The sequence below is a fragment of the Elephas maximus genome, chromosome 2 (assembly GCF_024166365.1).
Source record: "Elephas maximus indicus isolate mEleMax1 chromosome 2, mEleMax1 primary haplotype, whole genome shotgun sequence".
NCBI classification, from domain to species: domain Eukaryota; kingdom Metazoa; phylum Chordata; class Mammalia; order Proboscidea; family Elephantidae; genus Elephas; species Elephas maximus.
The window spans coordinates 73,273,613-73,294,868 of NC_064820.1; positions in this window are offsets into that span (position 1 = coordinate 73,273,613).

Sequence of the window (21,256 nt, forward strand, 5' to 3'; positions counted from 1 at the left end):
TCCAACCAAACATCAGCAAATTCTTTAAATTTTGTTTTCAAAATATATACAGGCTTTGACTATTTCGCACCACTTCTTTTGTTACCATCTTGATCCAAGCCACCAAACTTTCTCCCCTACACTAGAATAAGATTTTAGCAATACAAAGATAAAAGATCATCGTGCAATAAAAATTATAATAGTATACGGGTTTGGCAGGTTCTAGTACATAGCGGAAGGAGCCCTGGTGGCACAATGGTTAACTGTTTGGTTGCTAACCAGAAGGTCTGCTGTTAGAACTTACCTGGTGACTGTGGGAGAAAAGACCTGGTGATCTGTTCCCACAAAGATTACAGCTTAGTAAACTTTATGAAGTTCTACTCTGTCATATAGTGTCACTATGAGTCAGAATAGACTCAACTGCACACGATAGCAACAACAACAGTACATAGTGGAGGGCAAGAGCAGGTCAGTGGTCGAATTCATGGCTTCCATGCAGGAGATGGTGTTCTATTTCCAGCCAATGCCCCTCGTGTGCAGCCTCCGCTCATTTGTCAGTGGCGACTTGTATGTTGCTGTGATGCTGAACAGGTTTCAGTGGACATTCCAGACCAAGGTAGACTAGCCCTTTCAAGACCCGATTATTTTCTCCTTTGAATTTTTTGTTGACACTACTTGTTTTCACTGATGGAAGGCATGCTGATTAAAGGACCAATTTGGAATTTTTTGTTATGAGTTGTGGTTTTTGATATCCATTATCAGGGATTACATATGTTCCAGCAGACCCTGGGTGTTATAAATCCTGCCAATATCAGTCAATGACAAAATGTTTTGTTTTGTTTTGTTTTAATTTCTTGAAACTTTGCAAAACCTGAGGTAAAACATGAAGGACCTGGCAATGACTGTACATACATTTTATTCTAGTCTCCTTCTTCTTAGCCTTTTTATTATTTTTCATGAAAATTTTCAAAACATGGTACAACGCATTCTTTTTTACTGCAAAAGCAGTACTTGAGGCCCAAATAAATGAAGCCAAGTGATTTTTTTTTTAATCTCAGGAAAATTACCACTACAATGCATTCTTCATTATTGCAAAAGTAGTACTGACAGGCCACACAAATAGAACTAAAGGAATTTGAATCTCAGGAAAATTACCATACTATGCCTTCTATGAGTTGGAATTGACTCGACGGCAATGGGTTTGGTTTTGTTTTTATGTATTCTTCATTATAACAAAACCAGTACTAACAGCTAAGATGCAGAAACAGCTGCCTGGAATACTGCAGAACTGCTCACAGTGGTACATGCCACTTGCTATATGTGCAAGCAATGACTGAGCCCTAAGACTGGATGCAGAGTGAGAATAACCTATAGGAGTTTGAGTCTCTTGAAAAGTTCCACTACAATGCATTATTCCTTATTGCAATGGCATTATTTGCTGTTCAGAAGCTAGAAAAAACAGAGAGCCAGTAACACCTGGACACAATGAATGGTGTCAAGGGGAAAATGGCCACTATGATTGAATGAAGATTGGGAATAGCTTAGTCTTGTGATAAATACACTCTCACGAGAACATAGTAACTATGAAAGATAGCGAGGAGGCTTATCTCACAAAAATAAAGGCAAATCTGCCAAAAATTTAGAAAATACACACATCCAGGAAGCATCACCTAAGACAATGCTCGACCTACACAAAAATGAAGCTCCAATTCAGGGTTCTTGAGTTTAATGCATTTCAAAAGGCTCCCACCTTGAGCCTAAATGTGTAAAATTGGATTACCTTTTTCCCAAAGAACTCCAGAGGGATAAAAAATGGTTGGGATATCGTATGTCCCATGAATCACGAAAGGGCTAGGAAGAAAGACCCAGAGGTCTATTTTCAAAATTCAGCCAGTGAAAACCCTATGGATCACAACAATCCAATCCTCTTGTGCACAGGGTTGTAGTGACTCTACAGCAGCTAACAAAAATAAGTGCTTCAGCTTCTGTCCTTACCCACCTACTGTCTATTCTCAACACAGTAATCAGAGGGATCATTTTCAAAATAAAATCAGGTGATGTCACCTTTCTGCTCAAAACCTTTCTATGGCCTCACATCTCCTAAGAAAAAAAGCTGGAGTCCTTACAACAACCTCCCCAGTCTACACGGTCTAGCACCTATTATCTCTCTCAACTCATCTCTCACTATTTTTTCAAATAATTCTCTCTTCTTTAGCCACCGTGGTCTTCTCGCTATTCCTCAACCATGCCAGGCATGTTCCCATAGGCTTCGCACCCGCTGTTCACTATGCCTTCATTGCTATTCCCCCAGACCTCCACAGGCTTTCTCCCTCATCTCTTTGCAGGCTTTACTCAAATTTCATCTTCTCAGTGGCGCTGTCTCTGATCCCCTTATTTTACATCAGAGCTATCTCTTCTCCCACCACTTTTCATCCTTCCACCTGCTCTGTTCTCTTCACTTATTACCAAGTGTTTTATTATTTTTGTTATATTGTCTGTATTTCCATACTGTAGTGTAGACTCCATTAGGACAGAAAATTTTGTCCCTTTTGTTCACTGCCTTATCCCCCTTGCTTAAAACAATGCCATGGTAGGCAATCAATAAATATTCAGTGAAAAAGCCGTTCTATACCAATGTGTTAGTGACTTTAGTATCCTAATAGGATCAACTTAGATTCAACTCATTCCGCCAACCACAGTTACGTAACCCAAAGGAATAACTCTAATGAGGAATATCAGGCCACATAGATCAAGATTGTAGCACCAAAGAGTCTAGTGGAGAGATATTTTGGGGTTATTTGGCCTTGTGGTGCCCCTCAAATTACACTATTGTCAACTGCTATGTGAAAATGAACCAGGGGTTATTGTAAGCCATATGCTCTATATGAGTCACAAGAGTAGTATGGCTGCCAGAAAGACTAATGCAATAGTTGACTACATTGATAATAATGTTTTTTAATGGATATCATAATCCCATTTTGTTCTGGCTTGGTCAGGCCATATTGGGAGTATTATGTTCACTTCTGGAAGTTATTTTTTCAAGAGGAATGTTATTCAGAGAAAATCAACCAGGATAGTGAAGGGTTTAACCAAGGTATATAAAGAAAAATCAAAGGGACCAAGGATGCTCAGTGATTACATTATGTTTAAGAGCAAAGTCTAAAAACATTCACTACCTGTGCCACCAAACTCTCATCCTTTTTCCTTGGCAGACACTATTAATCAATCGTAATTCTTTTTCCTACAAGGTTTGCCCTCCAAACAGCTACTATCTAATCGATGTATCGGAGTTGGCCTCTGAAATGAAGTGTATTGATTATTCCAGCCTTAAGGGAGTATATTAGTTTCCGAAGGTTGCTGTAACAAAGTATCATAAACCTGATGGCTTAAAACAATAGAAAATTTATTCTCTCACATTTCCCAAAGCCAGAAGTCCGAACTCAAGGTATTGGCAGGGCCATGTCCTGTCTGCAGGCTCTAAGGAAGAATCCGCCCTTGGTGTTCCTTGGTTTGTTGACATCACTCCAATCTTTGCCTCTGCATTTACATAGCATTCTCCCTGTGGGTCTCTATGTCCAAATTTCTCTCATTATAAACGGACACCAGTCATATTGGATTAGGGCCCAATATGACCTCATCTAAAATTGATTACATCTGTAAGCACCCTTTTTCCAAATAAGGTCACATTCACAGGTACCAGGGATTAGGAAATGAACATATCTTTTTGGAGGACACAATTCAACCCACAACAGGGAGGCATGATTTTTTTTCTCTTGAGATATTTGAAGACCTGCGGTGTTTTCATAATGGTCCCATTTAGTTACAGAGGACAAGCTATAACTTACAAGTGGTAGATATTCAGGATAGAAAAGAACATTCTAATGGTAATAACTGTCCAAAAGTAAGGTCTTGGACCGTAGGGAGTCTAGAAGACCACTAATAAAGGAAATCTCTTTGGAAGATGAAAAATTATACTGGATAATCTCTAAATTTAATCCAGCTCTAAAACTCTACGAATCTTTTCCTACCTGGCTCTGCTAGGCAAAGCCAGGGAAGGTGGTCTGGTGAAGAAAGTATGCAAAGCAAAATCATTTGCCTTTAAATCGCAATTATCTTACTGAGGATGATAACAAAATCAGAACAAAAGAGACAATGAACTGGGTTAAACACAAAGAGATGAAACGATTATTTCTAAGTTTAGTAATAATCGCAACAAAACAACTTTTTTAACTTTTGGAGGTTGTATGTCTTTAATTTATCTTAGTACTTTTCTATTTCCACATACTTCAACCCTGGGTCCTACTCTTTTTGGTTAGAAGCCAATTAACTCTGTTAAATACAGCTAAGAGGCAGCTGATGCCAAAAGCTTCCCTCACTGTGTTCCAAGAGTTGGTAATTCCTTCCCTAATGACATAGTAGAAACTCTGTCGCCACAGTTAAGAGCAGGCTAGAGACAATTACTATATTTAAGCCGAGCTTTGCAGGTTATCATACCCACATCTGCAAGCTATTCCCTTTATAAACCTTTTGGAGTTATTTGCCACAGAACACTCATTGGAAAGTGCCAGCAACTACATGAGGATCAACGACTGAGATGTATTCTGCGTGGCTAGAAGCATAAACCTTTCTTTTCAGCAACTGCACTCTCCCACCCCTGACTCTTGGAGTCATGCTCCTCTTTTCAAGACAGGAAATCTACACTTGGGGTTAAACAAAGAAATCCTCCAGCAACACCCACCCACTGGCCTGTGAGAGGAGAGCAGCCAAACCAGAGATGGATCAGCTGTACAGTCACCCTCTGGATAATCTCCCTGAAATTTAAACAGGAAGAACGTGAAAGAACAGGGATTCTGTGCAAGGATGGCGTGTTCTAAAAGAAATTAGAAAGCATGCTGGATCCCATTGAGTACTGGGATGCTGTTACTTGAGCAAGTAACGGCTGCCGTGGGCCTTGGCACTCCCATCTGTAAAATGGAGCTGGCGATGCTTTGCCATACTGCCCTTAGGGTGAAATAGAAAGACTAAAGTAAATAATAGATGTGAAAGCACTTTGAAAAGGATTTTAAGCATTATTTAAATGTTAGGACTATTGTTATGAACATTATTTTGACCCTCTGATTATAATTACCTATAAAATTTCATGCAGGGATTGTTATCCTAAAACCAAGAAGAAATTGAGGCCAGTGGAGCTCTAATGCTCTTGCATGGTACCTTTAAGCGAGTCCAGGCTTTCTGAGTTCCTCCCTTTCTAATCCAGAATTGTAGGCCTTGAGTTGGCTACTTCTTTCTCATCATTCTATCCATGCAACCCGTAACCTGAAAACTGAAAGTCAGTTATTGCTTGAAGGAATAAGAGTGTCAATCACGAGGGATAGGTACTTATGCATGAGTCTCTTAAATAGAAAAATCACATTTCTGTTTACTGAATAGTCACCAAATTTGAATCCCACCTCCTGCCCCCCTTTTCCCACCTTACCCTGCTCTCCCGACTCCAGTGAATTGAACTTACTTGGATTTATTCATGTTCTATCACTGCTACCAAACAGATGCTTTTGCAAGATAGACAGACACCTCAGTTTTTTATGGACTATTTTGGTAGGTTTGTTTTGTTTTTTATTTTTAATCTAAGTCCTTTATTTCTCCATTTGCTTCCATCTGCCTGAGTTTCAATTTTACTCCAAAGGCAGATAGAACAACAACAAAAAAAAAGTTAAACTTTTGAAAAGCTATTTAACAAGAGCCTACAAACAAAAATAGGGGGTCAGTACACAGAGGGGCCCTATATTTTTATTTCTAAGCACTTGCTAGTTTTTTTTAAATTTAATTTCTTCTTCTCCCTTTTTTTTTTTTTTTTTTTCTTTTGTTCTTTCTAAGGGAAGAGTCCCTGTGTGGTGCAAACAGTTAAGTTCTCAACCACTAGCCAAAACATCAGTGGTTCAAATTCACCCAGAGACCCTCAGAAGACAGGCCTGATGATCTGCTCCCAAAAGGTCATAGTCTGGAAAGCCCTATGGAGCAGTTCTACTCTGTACACATGGGATCTCCATGAGTCAGAGTCAAGTTGACAGCAGCAAATAACAACAACACACAAGGAAGGAAGGGAGTGAGAATGCAGGACAAAATCAGCGGTTACAAGGAGGTTTGTAGCTACCAGTTAGTGTGGTTGGTATTGGTGTCTCCAATTACCCTGGCAAGGCAAATTTCTCAAAGATTTTCCAAGACTTCCCAAAAAGACAAATGAATTATTCTAGAGCATGATTCAGGAGCACTGGTGGCACAATGGTTAAATACTCAGTTGTTAACCAAAAGGTTAGTTCCAAATATCTGGCAATCTGCTTATGTAAAGATTACAACCAGGAAAACCCTATGGGGCAGTTCTGTTCTGTCATATGTGTTGCTATGAGTTGGAATCAACTCAACAGCACACAACAACAGAGCATGATTGGTTTTATGTCCTTAATTTTATGTTCACTGTAGTCATGGAGGGGCCCTGGTGGTGCAGTGGTTAAGAGCTTGGCTGCTATCCAAAAGGTTGTCATTTCAAACCCACCAGCTGCTCCTTGGAAAATCTGTGGGGCAGTTCTACTTTGTCCTATAGGGTCACTATGAGTTGGAACCAATTGAACGGCAACGGGTTTGCTTTTTGTTTTTACAGTTATGGAAAGGAGCCCTGGTAGTACAGTGGTTAAGTGCCCAGCTGCTAACTAAAAGGCCAGTGGTTCGAACTCACCAGCCACTCTGCTGGCAGGAGAAAGATGTGGCAGTCTGCTTCCATAAAGAAAAAAAGCCTTGGAAGCCCTATGAGGCAGTTCTATTCTGCACTATAGGGTCGCTGTAAATCAGAATCGACTCAATGGCAACAGGTTTTGTTTTTTGTATACTCATGGAATTCTAAGAAACGCCAACTAAAACTAAATACCAATGTACTTCCTAAGCTAGTTTAATAAACGACAAAATGTAGCACTGTCTTTTCAGTCACTTAAGCTAACTGAACCTGCCCATTCTACAGAGCTGAATATAATTCTAATTTGTATCATAAGATCATATATATGCTAACACATTTTATTACAAAAAAATGGAAGGAAAAAATTGGAGTCAAATCCAGCCAGTGGACAAGTAAATTCATCATATCTAATTTAAGTTTTACTTTAAACCTACTTGTTTTACTTTCTACTGTAAACATAGTTGTTTTACTTTCTACTGTAAACATAGTTGGCATGTAATTTGATAGAACGATGTAAGGTTATGACAAATGTATCTCTGTGCTCTCATAAATTCCTTTAAGTAGCAAATAAATAGCACAACATTAATCCAGAAAAGATGAAACTTTAGAAGATATAGAATGGAATGCATATGTAATAAAGGACTAGGGCTCCAGCAATCACTCAATAAATATTCACGGTTTCTTTTTCATGTTCTTTGCCTGCCCTTACCAATCCCTCATCCATCTTTGGTCAGAATCCTAAAACTTAAGAGAATTCTGCGAATAGCTAGTCCCCAGGTCCCTTGAAGTCCATAAAGGTGGTAACAGAGAGCCATAAACTATTTTCAATATTTCAAAACTCCTAATGTCATCTATTTTCTGTGATAAGACTGTAAAAGATAACTAAAATATCATTTTTTTTATTCTTGTGGTTATGTTATGGTTAGTTAAACTTAGTCAACCTGCTCTGATCTGGTTGGCAGTTGTACATGTCTTTTGTGAATAAAAAGAAATGTGAAACAAATAAGCAATTACTTCTCAGTAAATGCAATTAGATAACTATTTGAAAGGATAAAGAAAAAGCAGTTGTCATCAAGTCAATTTGACTCATTGTGACCCTGTGTGTATCAGAGTAGGGTTTTCAATAACTGATTACTCAGTAGATCTCCAGGCCTTTCTTCCAAAGTGCCTCTGGGTGGGCTCAAACTTACAGTCTTTCAGTTAACAGCCAAGCGTGTTAACCATTTGCACCACCCAGGGACCTTGAAGGGATACGGTTCATGTATACAGAAATGCAATAAAAGTTCTCCTAAAGCTGTCCTGACTGGATGGTGAAAAATTTGGGAATTCCTCAAGTAGCAACTTCTGGAGAGTAAGTTAGTGGAGCAGATAAGAAACAAGAGTCATTTCAGCATGATATGACATTTTGGTATAAGGAATTACTATTTTTCTGATAGGATTATCAATATATTTCCTTAACCATCTCTTATTCTTAACCAGGAGCAAATTCACTGGCAGTAAGTGTATAAATAAAATGATAATGTGTATACACACACACAGACACACAGAATAATATTTTCAGAGGAAATCTAAAGAATGTGGCAAAGAAAATGATTACAACTTGTATGACATGAAACATGAGCCTTTGGCATGTTGTACATAGAACAGGCTGGAAATTTTAGAAATGAATCATTACTGGAGTGATGGTTCCAAGGGAGTCTGCTAAAAGTGATGCATCCCCTACCATATTTAAAACGTACCTGAGTGACGTGAACGGTTTGTACTTGCCTACCAATCTAAATATTGGAGGTTTGAACCCACCCAGAGTCTCTGAGGAAGAAAGGACTGGTAAACTACTTCTATAAAGATCCCCTCCCCACCCACCCACCCCCAAAAAAACTTATTGCCATTGAGTTGATTCTGTCTCATGGCAAAAACCCTATGGAGCAGTTTTACTCTGCAACACATGGGGTCACCATGAATAGAAAATCACTCAACAGCAATAGGTTTGGTTTGGGCTTTTATCATATTTGAAGGACCCTACAATTCTGCTCTGTTCTGTAAAGTCACTATGATTTGGATTCAACTCGATGGCAACAGGTTTTGTCTTTTATATACTCGGAATTCTAAGAAACACCAACTAAAACTAAATACCAATGTACTTCCTAAGCTAGTTTAACAAATGACAAAATGCAGCATTGTCTTTTCAGTCACTTAAGCTAACTCCACCTGCCCATTCTACAGAACTGAATATAGATTCCTCATAGATTCCTTTGAGTAGCAAATAAATCACACAACATTAATCTGGTCAAGGCGGCTTAGGGAGAAGTAAGAGCCATTCCCTAAAAGCAAAACAACGAAGCCACCAGTTCAGACGTCTAACAGAGACACAGACAAGTTTACATTGCCTTCCAATAATGATCTCTATTTTTGGTGATAATAATAGCTTGACCTTATTGTGTTCATTTTTTCACCTACTCCTATTTTTCACCTACTCACTTATTTTTTATTTTTTTATATGCTATTCAACAAATATTTTTTAGCACAACCATGTTCTAGTAGTAGTTGAAGAACTATAAAGCTGAATATGTTACGATACTTACCACCAAACAGTTTATATTACAATAGAAGAGGCAGTGAAATAAATATCATTGCAGAGCAATGCTTTATTGAGCACCTATTATGCCGTAGACACTGTCCTAGGTTTTGGGGACATAGCAGATCAAAACAGACACAAATCCCAGGTCTAGTGCAGCTCATCTTCTAGTGAGAAGATTGCTATAATAAAGATATGTCCAGGGTGCTGTGGGAGTAAGACATTGAGGTCCAATCTAGATTTGGAGTTTGGGGATGGAATAGGTTGGATTTGGTGGCACCCATTGCCTCTACTGTTTGCACCACCTACACAATGGATACGTACAACAGTCACTCAAATATGAAACATCACATGTTGAGACATCATAGAGGCTTTTAGAAAAGGAAGTCATGGTGAAAAACCATGGGTTGTGAATTTCACAATATGCTTTGAAGCAATTGATGAAGTTAGGTTTAAGAATCATTGTCTACAACTGTTATCTCAACATATACCATCTAACCCACCCAATCAAATATTTTCACAAGTCTTTAGAAAACCAGGGAATGAAAATTCATTAATTCTCACCAAGGTCATCTCCCTAGAGGATAAAGCTGACCTTGGATTTTTCATTAAGCCTTGTTATTATTAGTAGCTGTCAAATCTATTCTGACTCATGGTGACCCCATTTGTGCAGAATAGAACTGTATTCAATACTATTTTCAAGGCTGTAACTTTTTGGAAGCAGATCACCAGGTCTGTCTTCAGAGGTACCTCTGGGTGGGTTTGAACCACCAATCTTTTCGTTAGTAGTCCAGCACTTAACAATTTCTATCACATTAATCCTTACCAAAAACCAAACCCATGGCTATCGAGTTGAATCCAACTCATAGTGACCTTATAAGACAAAGTAGAACTGTAGGGTTTCCAAGGAGCTGCTGGTGGATTCGAACTGCCAACCTTTTGGCTAGCAGCCTGAGCTCTTAACCACTGCACTGCCAGGGCCCCACATTAAGCCTTAGTTTCCAATAAAATTAGGGTATTGAAAAGATGATGGCTGCAATTCTTTCATGGTCATAGATTCTGAGCTTTTCAAGGATAGTGCATAATCTAGCATGATTTTGTTATGTGTCAAAAATTTATGCACCCATTTTTATGTACATATGTGTGTAAATTAAATAAACATTGTTTGGGAGATACACACACAATACCGTAGCAGTGGTTACTTCTGGGGTGTGGAAATAAGATTGAATGATGGAAGGGAGAGAAATTCTATAATGTTTAAATTTTCAAGTGATCATATATGCTATTTGTATAATTTTAAAAAATAAATACAATATTCATAATGAATGGAATTATCTCTGTAAAAAACTACTAGGTAATTTAGCTAAATCTCTAAATTTTGCTTTAATCATCTAATGATCTTTTCATTTTCAATGCGGTAAAACGTGTTCATCTATTATCATTACTGGAAGATTTTCCCTATGAAAAAATATGGAAGCATTAGCATTTGGGAGCTTTGGGAGATGTGATTTTCTGAGTGTGGGGAAACTGTTGCCATCAAGTCATTTCCAACTGGATTGTCATAGCAACCTTGTAGGACAGAGTAGAATTGCCCCGTCCGTAGGGCTTCCAAGGTTGTCATCTTTACAGAAGCAGACTGCCACATCTTTCTCCTGCAGAGCAGCTGGTGGGTTCAAACCACTCACCTTTCAGTTAGCAGCTGAGTGCTTAACCACTGCACCACAGGAATCCTTCAGTGTGGGGAGTAGGGGTTAATGACGGGGTCTCCTTTTCACCCACTCAGATTTGTTCAGCATTTTCTCATTTGAATAGTAATATACAAAAAGAGTCAGAAAAATAAGGGAACAAAAATTAAAATTTTAGAGCTGGAAGAGACTTCATAGGTTATTCTTGTCTCTAAGGAAAATGAGGCCTAAAGAGGTTAAGTGACTTACACAAAGTCAGACTTGGGGTAAATAACCCAGTGACACAGGAATTCAGGTTCTCTTGTGTCATGCTCTCTCACCTGTACCTCCCCGTCCTTTAATCTCCGAGAGTGCCATAAGGTTTAATTTTGACAGCTTTAAAATGCAAACTTTACCAAGCACAACTGCAGTTTCTTATCTTTTGGACACCAAATCATCAGTTGTCTGCCCGATATTACTCACAGTTTCACTCCAGGTTCACCAAAAATAGTTTCTTGAAAGCTTTTCCAGAGGTCCACGCTACATTTCATCTTCAAAACCAGGCGGTTCTCTTAACTGCTTGGCGTTTTCAGGTGGAAACTTTCTGTGTCATGATGTTGAATTTTCTGCCCAGTTCACCTGGAGGATGCTAAGGTCTGTGCTTGCATACCTGTGTGCTGTGACGGACATTGCCTGGAGAAGACAATGTCCTCACCTCTCTGCCTTTCTTCAGTCTCTCTCCAAACTTAGGAGGTGCAAACACAAAACTTTTAAACCATGGTTTTAGGAAATCATCTTAGAGGATCTAGACCCCTAAACCAACTATTTAAGGGTTAAATTCTACAAATGTGAGATCTAGAGACAAAAACCTGCAGGAAATTAAATTCAGAAGTGATAGCAGCAGGGGGACCAAATATTTTTATAGAAAAGTCTTGTCAGTTTGGGGAGTTGTAAAAGAAACTGGGATTGCTCAAGGTTCCTTTTCAACAGGCCCAATTTGGGGCACAGCAATTGAATAACGAGTTTGTGTTGAAAGAACAGTTAAGATGCTGCCTGCTATTTTCATCAGGCACACTAGCTCAAGCACTGGGTGTATTTTCTAATGACATTTGTCAGTGCCCTTAAAGCTGATGCCATTAACAACAGCAGAAGGACCTGTGAGTCACCAGCCCACGCCTGCTGCAGAATGCCATGTACAAGCTACTTTGACCTAATTGAACTGAAACTCAGAAGCTACAGGTTGACCTCTGAAGCCAGTACATTGGTTATCCTTCTGGGGTTGACCTTAACAAAGGTAATTCATTTGGACTAACTCACATGCCCTTCATTTCTTTGGCCTCACTCAAGCGAAGTCATTTTTAGAGATAGCCGTCAACAGTGCTCATTGAGCAGAGCCTGATATCAGCTGGGCAACCCGAGGAGCTATTCTCTGTAGTCCTCTCTGTGTCACTCATTCATTTTCTCCAGTCAACCAAACACCATTTCTCTGGGCACCATGGAGACCTTTGGGTTGAGACCTAACAGTTTACCATATTTGTATCCCACGGATCATTGCAAGATGGAACATAGGGATACATCTATCTATTCCCAAAATACAACGTCTTTTAACACTGGGTGAAAATATTTACAAAATGAAGATGGCTGGAAAAAAAAAAAGGCATGTCTGGTTACACCATGCTCCAAGAGGTATTTTATACTTACAGTTCATTTCTAATCACTTGTAATGGGGTAAGTACTATTCTCAGTAAAAAGCTAAACCTTGTCACTATCTGAAAGCTTCATCCACTTAAAAAAAACAACAGACTCTATACATAAGGCATTCATTTGTAGTATATTTATTTTTCTACTATTTTCGTTTTTCACTCTAACAAATTTATATAAATGATTAAAAAAAAAAAAAAGTTGCTGTTCAGTCAATGATGGTCTGATTCACAGTCAGCCCCTGGCCTTGTTCTGACTCATGGTATTGAGCTTTTCCACCTTCTCTTCCCACAGACGTAGTCAACTTGATTCCTGTGTATTCCATCTGACAAGGTCCACATGTATAGTCACCATCTATGTTGATGAAAAAGTATTTGCAATGAAGAAGTCATTGGTCTTGCAAAATTCTGTCATTCAATCTCTGGCACTGCTTCTATCACGAAGGCTGTATTTTCCAGCTACTGAACCTTCTTCTTTGTTTCCAACTTTCTCATTCCATTCACCAGTAATTATCAATGTATCCTGATTGCATGCTCCGTCAATTTCAGACTGCAGAAGCTGGTAAAACTATTCAATTTCTTCATCTGTAGCCTTAGTGGTTGGTGCATAAACTCAAATAATAGTCAAAATAACTGGTCTTCCTTGTAGGCATAGGGATGTTATCCTATCACTGACAGTGTTGTACTTCAGGATAGATCTTGAAATGTTCTTTTTGATGATAAATGCAATGCCATTCCTCTCCAAGCTGTCATTCCCAGCATAGTAGACCATATATATGATTGTTCGATTCAAAATGGCCAATACCAGTCCTTTTCAGCTCACTAATGCCTAGGATTTCGATGTTAATGCATTCCATTTCATTTTTGATGATTTCCAATTTTCCTAGATTCATACTTCTTACATTCCACATTCTGATTATTGATGGATGTTTGCAGTTGTAATGACATCAAGGACATCATCCATGAAGAAAGCAAGAGGTCATTAAAAAGAAGAAATAAAATACCAAAATGGATGTCAGAATAGACTCTGAAACTTGCTCTAGAACATCGAGTAGCTAAAGCAAAAGGAGAAAATAATGAGGTAACAGAGCTGAACGGATTTCAAAGGGCAGCTCAGGAAGACGAAGTATTACAACAGCATATGCAAAGAGCTGGAGATAGAAAACCAAAAGGGAAGAACATGCTCAGCATTTCTCAAGCTGAAAGAACTGAAGAAAAAACTCATGTCTCGTGTTGCAATAGTGAAAGATTCTATGGGGAAAATATTAAACGATGCAGGAAGCATCAAAAGAAGATGGAAGGAATGCACAGAGTCATTATACCAAAAAGAGTTGGCCGACGTTCATCCATTTCCAGAGGTAACATATGATCAGGAACCGATGGTAGTAAAGGAAGAAGTCCAAGCTGCTCTGAAGGCATTGGCAAAAAACGAGGTTCCAGGAATTGATGGAATATCAACTGAGATGTTTCAACAAATGGATGCAGCACTGGAAGTGCTCACTCATTCATGCCAAGAAATTTGGAAGGCAGCGACCTGGCCAACTGCCTGGAAGAGATCCATATTTATGCCTATTCCCAAGAAAGGTGATCCAACCGATTGCGGAAATTATCGAACAATATCATTAATATCACATGCAAGTACAATTTTGCTGAAGATCATTCAAAAGCAGCTGCAGCTGTATCTCAACAGGGAAATGCCAGAAATTCAAGTCAGATTCAGAAAAGGATGTGGAACCAGAGATATCGTTGTTGATGTCAGATGGATCCTGGCTCAAAGCAGAGAATAACAGAAGGATGTTTACCTGTATTTTATTGACTATGCGAAGGCATTCGACTGTGTGGATCATAACAAATTATTGATAACATTGAGAAGAATGGGAATTCCAGGTTACCTAATTGTGCTCATGAGGAACCTGTACATAGATCAAAAGGCAGTTGTTGGAACAGAACAAAGGGATACTGACTGGTTTAAAGTCAGGAAAGGTGTCCATCAGGGTTGTATTCTTTCACCATACCTATTTAATCTGTATGCTGAACAAATAATACAAGAAGCAGGACTATATGAAGAGGAACTGGGCACCGGAATTGGAGGAAGACTCATTAACAACCTGAGACATGCAGATGACACAACCTTGCTTGCTGAAAGTGAGAAGGACTACAAGCATTTACTGATGAAAATCAAAGACCATGGCCTTTGGATTACACTTCAACATAAAGAAAACAAAAACCCTCACAACTGGACCAATAAGCAACATCATGATAACCAGAGAAAAGATTGAGGTTGTCGAGGATTTCACTTTACTTGGATCCACAGTCAAAGCCCATGGAAGCAGCAGTCAAGAAATCAAATGATGTATTGCATTGGGCAAATCTGCTGCAAAAGGCTTCTTTAAAGCATTGAAAAGCAAAGATATCACCTTGAAGACGAAGGTGTATCTGACCCAACCCATGGTATTTTCAATAGCATTACATGCATGTGAAAGCTGGACAATGAATAAAGAAGACTGAAGAAGAACTGACGCCTTTGAACTGTTGCGTTGGCAAAGAATATTGAATATACCATGGACTGCCAAAAGAACACACAAATCTGTCTTGGAAGAAGAACAACCAGAATGCTCCTTTGAAGCAGGAATGCTGAGACTATGTTTTATATACTTTGGACAGGTTATCAGGAGGGGTCAGTCCCTGGAGAAGGATATCATGCTTAGTAAAGTACAGGGTCAGCAGAAAAGAGGAAGACCCTCAATGAGATGGATTGCCATAGTGGCTGCAACAATGGGCTCAAGCATAACAACAATTGTGAGCATGGCACAGGGACCAGGCAGTGTTTCATTCTGTTGTACACACAGTTGCTATGAGTTGGAACCAACTTGACGGCACCTCACAACAACATCATGCTCACAGTAAATTCTATAAAAGATATTCTCTTTTACTTCTAGTTGCATTAAATTTGCCTTCGAGTTTAGAACTAATATGGGACTGAAATAAGTTTAGAGCAGAAAAGGGTGTTACTGTCATTAAACCAAGGCTTTAGTATAACCAGCTAAACCTGGGCACTAGGTCCAGCAAATTTTTTGATGAAGAAATGTTTGAATCCATATAGATTAAAATGGTCAGTGTATCTATATGGTCGGTAAATCTATGTCCTGGTTATTATGCTTCATTAGACAAATTTGGAACCTTGTTCATTCCTATTCCCAAAATTCAGAAGTACACTTTAAATTACTAAAATCTTGTTGCACCCATCATTTGCACAGAAATAAAAAAATGTCTAATGGGATCTAAAGAGCCCTGGTGGTGCAGTGATTAGGAGTTCGGCTGCTAACCAAAAGGTCAGCAATTTGAATCCACCAGCCACTCCTTGGAAAGCCTTTGGGGCAGTTCTATTTTGTCCTATAGGATAGCTATGAGTTGAAATTGACTTGTCAGCAATGGGTTTAATGAGATCTAAATTGAACCTGGTTTGCAATTTTTTCCCCACTAGGACATAGAATAAATAAATTTATTTTCTGTTCTCACCAGTATTGCTGAAATGCTCTCTCAGAGGCTCATTCAGCTTAGTCTCCATGCTCTCTAGTGTTATTGTCATTTTCATTGAACTTTTCTATCCTCCACAGGTACTAAGTATTTTCAATTTATGGTCATGGTAACACTGTAAATCCAGTTCTTTTTTTTTTTTTTTTTTAAGCAATTTGTAGGACGTGAATCAAAATTGAAAAATTTCAACGTTCTAAAATTCTGGCTTTCATTTTATCCAGTGATACATCAGGCACACACCTTTGAAAAATTAACATTGTACTGACAAATGCCCCTTGAGGCTTTCTAACATAACGGTCCCTTGGCTTAGCTTCACTGACTCACGTAGTTGGCATTCTGAGATTTAGATACAGTCCTCTCCATCTGCACAACAGCAATAGAAAACGACACAGTATGTGTGAGTATGTGTTTAATCGCACATACTTCCCCTCTGGAGATCTTCCTTCAAAAGATGGTTGAACAAAGAAGTTTCCAGATAGGATCTAATACTGGGATTTAAAAAAAATGAATACTAAAATTCTGACTCAATATGGTACCACAAGCCAGGATGACAGAAGGCGGCTAGTATGACAACTCATGATACAGACAAGTGAATGAAATTTCTGTCCATAAAAGAACATCAAAATGTGGTCCACTTGTGCATTATTTAGAAAAAACCTGCATTAACAAAGGAGTGAAACTAAGTTTTTTCAATGTAGTTATAGATTCATACAGTCGTTTAGTCTCCAAAAATTTCAGTTACTACACAGATGGCTTTATAACAACCCCAAATGGGTGTAGCTTAAGATGGAACAGATGACTCTACCAGCAGATTAATCAAACTCTTCCACGCTGCAAATTAAAAAAGAAGCAAATCAAACGCTGCATTTTCCTCACAGATGTTAGGCAAAACATAGCCAGTCTTACTCCTATAATTACAGCAGTAGGAGAGATTTACCAACATCAAAGTAAATAAAAACATACCAAATGAAAGTTGATGAAAAACTAACAAGAAAGTGAATAATCATTTTTAAAAATCTCACAGCCATGCAATCTTATTGATTTGAATTATATACTCATTACAGGCAGTCCACGGGTTACAAACGAGATCCGTTCCTAAGTGCGTCTTTTAAGTCGAATTTGTAGGTAAGTCGGAACAGGTGCCTACGGTTCTTATTTAGCCTCGTGTTAATGCAAGAAAAGACTCAGAGCCTTTTCAGTGATTTAAAAGCTGCACGGCACAGCAAGTAAAGGTGATTGTGATGACAGATTTGTTGTGAGTAGGGGTCGGTTCAGTTGTTTCAAAGTGAGGTCAAATTTACATAATATTAAAGGACAAGTACGAGTTGGCTATCAGTTGGAAGCTCATAACCTGGGGACTTACCGTACTTTCAAATGGAGAGTCCTGGAGTTAGAACGAAAATTCAGCTCTTACAGGGACTTCAGGTATGTTCTAACCACACAGTATCCTTCATCTCTGGCATCTGCAGTTAATGACAAAAAAGAAATCAAATGTTTTTTTTTGGTTTTTGGCCAATCTTCATTTGAGCTTTCTTAGCACCAGGAAACACACCAGTAGGGGATACCCTGTAAGTGGGGTATTTAAAGCAAGCATTGTAAATTGGCCTTCGCAGTCAATGTGATATTGAGTAGTGATGTGACGTACAGCAAATTTTCACAGTGATTTTTATCAGTGACACTCTCTCCAGAACCTCTGGGAAACAAATGAGGGTCAGAGAGGACTAATCACTTAATAGATTTATTAGCAAACCACCCTGTTCCTTCTCCCCCTAATGCCCACGTGACTTCACCATACTAAGTCACGGCAGTGCTGCGCACAAACTGACCGATGTAGACATCGCTTGTGCTGTCTCAATCTATAAACAGCAGCCAGTCAACATGCCTTGATACCACTACTCAAAACTCCCGGTTGAATGGAATGATAGAGCGGAGGTAAATCAAAGCTATAACTACTTCAGCTCCCGCCAGCCTGTCTCCACTCAAAGCGTCCATTTAGCCGGGAAGCACAGCAAAATTTATAGCCTAGATTTTTATTGTGCTTAACACTGCTAGGAACCCTATACTCATTCCTGAAAGCCCCTAAGAAGGGCAGACCCTCAATTTGTTTTAATCTATAGGCAAGTTCAGTAGCCAAGGCTGCAATAGGCCTGAAATTAATCAGTTTGACATTCACAAATCTCTTAAACTGTTACTTTGCACTTTACTTTCTCAGGATGCCACCGGTTAAATAGTGATTGTATATAGCAACAATTCCATTTTTTATTCATTATATTTTTGTACATGTTCATGGAGAACTCCAAAGACAGATGCTGAGCACTGTCAGGGACACACTTTTAAAATGCTAACCTTTAATGTTTTCCTCTCATTTTTTTTTTAATTTTCTGAGTGTTCCATTGATGAGAGCACCCACGAAGAAACTCTAACACACTAAAAAGAAAAAAAAAAGTTCCTTAGAACAAACAATTGTATGAGATCAAAAGGGCAACATTTGGCCAAAAGCAAAGATGAGAAGGCAGGAAGGGGTAGGAAGCCAGGACGAGAGGAAACGGGGAACCTAGGACGGAAATGAGGAGACTGCTGACATATTGTGGGGAACGAAACCAATGTCATAGAACACTTTATGTATAAACTATCGAATGGGAAACTAACTTGTTCTGTAAACTTTCACCTAATGGACAATAAAAAAAAATTATTTTTTGAATTAAGGAAAAAATTACATAACATAAAATTCCCCATTTTAAAGGGAAGAATTCAGTAATATTTAGAATATGTATAATGTTGTATAACCACTGTGTCTGTCTAGTTCTAAAACATTTTTATTACCCCAAAATGAAACCTCATACATGTTAAGCAGTTACTTCCCCATTTTTCCCTATCTTTCCCCAGCCTCTGTCAACCACCAGTTTGTTTCCTGTCTCTATGGATTTACTTGTTCTAAATATGCCACATAAATAGAATCATATAATATATGTGCTTTTCTGTCTGGCTTGGTTCACTTAGCATAATGTTTTCAAGCACTTAGCATAATGTTATCCATGTTATAGCAGGTATCAGTATTTCATTTCTTTTTATAGCTGAATAATATTCCACTGTACCACATTTTGAGGAGCCCTAGTGATGCTGTGGTTAAGCACTCAGTGCTAAATGAAAGGATGGAGTTTGAACCCACCAACTGCACCAAAGGGGAAAATGTGGCAGTCTGCTCCTGTAAAGATTACAGCCTTGGAAACCCCATGGGGCAGTTCTAGTCTGTCCTTCAGTGCTGCTGTAGGGTCACTACAAGTAGGAATCAACTTAACGGCAGTAGGGTTTTTTTGTTGTTTTTTTTGGTACCACATTGTATTTATCCTTCCATCAGTTGACACACTGGAGTTGTTTCCATTTTTTTAACAATTATGAATAACACAGCTATGAAAATTTGCCGATAAGTTTCTGTTTAAATATCTGTTTTCCATTCTTTGGAACATATACTGAGGAGTAAAATTGCTGGGATACATGGTGGTTCTGTGTTTAACATTTTTAGGAAATGTGAAACTGTTTTCCACAACGGTTGTGCCATTTTACATTCCCAACAGAGACATAAAAAAGTTCTAATTTCTCCAACCCATGCCAGCACTTGTTCTTTTTTTTTTTTTAATTGACCATTCTAGTGGGTCGGAAGTGATATTTCATTGTGGCGTTGATTTGTTTTTCCCTAATTTTGTGCATCTTTTCATGTGTTATTGTTCATTTGAGGAGGCAACTCTTCCTCACTTTTGACCACCTTCCAACCTGAGGGACTCATTCTCCGGCACAATGTTCTGCTGCTATTCATAAGGAATTGACTGACCAGTTCTTTCAGAAGTAGATTGCCAGGCCTTTTCTTTGTCTGTCTTAGTCTGGAAGCTCTGCTGAAACCTGTCCACCATGGGTGACACTGTTGGTATTTGAAATACTGTTGGGATAGCTTCCAGCATCATAGCAAAGTATAAGATACCACAGTATGACCAACTAACAAATGAGTGCTGATGTGACAGGACTCAAAATGAGAAGAAACAGCTGCAAACATCCATGAACAATCAGAATGTGGAATGCCTGAAGTATCAACTAGGAAAATTGGAAGTTGTCAAAAATAAAATGGAAGACATAAAGATTGATATCCAGGCATTAGTGAACTGAAATGGACTGGTATTGGCCATTTTTAATTGGGTAATCCTATGATCTACTGTGCTAATGACAAATTGAAGAGGAATGGCAAAAGAACATTTCAAGATCTATCCCGAAGTACAACACTGTCAGTTATAGGATAATATCCATACACCTGGAAGGAAGACTAGTTAATACAACTATTTTTCAAATTTACATACCAACCACAAAGGACAAAGGTGAAGAAATGGAAGATTTTTACCAGCTTCCTCAGTCTGAAATTGATCAAACATGCAGTCAAGATGCATTGATAATTATTGGTGATTGGGATGTGAAAGTTGGAAACAAGGAAAAAGGATCAGTAGTTGAAAAATATGGCCTTTGTGATAGAAGTGATGCCAGTGATCTATGATAGAATTTTGCAAAACCAATGACCTATTCATTGGACATACCCTTTTTCAACAACATAAATGGAGACTTTACACTTGGACATTGCCAGATGGAATACACAGGAATCAAATAGACTACATCAGTGGAAAGAGATGGTGGAGAAGTTCAATATCATTAGTCAGAACAAGGCCAGAGGAAGACTGCAGACAGACAATCAATTGCTCCTATGCAAGTTCAAATTGAAGTGGAAAAAAATTAAAACAAGTCCACAAGTGCCAAAGTGTGAAATTGAGTATATCCCATCTGAATTTAGAAATCATCTCAAGAATAGATTTCACACATTTAACACTAATGACCAAAGACCAGAAGAGTTGTGGAATGACATCAAGGATATCGTACATAAAGAATGCAAAATGTCATTAAAAAGACAGAAAAGATCAAAATAGATGTCAGAAGAGACTCTGAAACTTGTTTTTGAACAGAGAGTAGCTAAAGCAAATGGAAAAAATAATGAAGTAAAAGAGCTGAACAGAAGATTTCAAAGGGTGGATCAAGAGCTCAA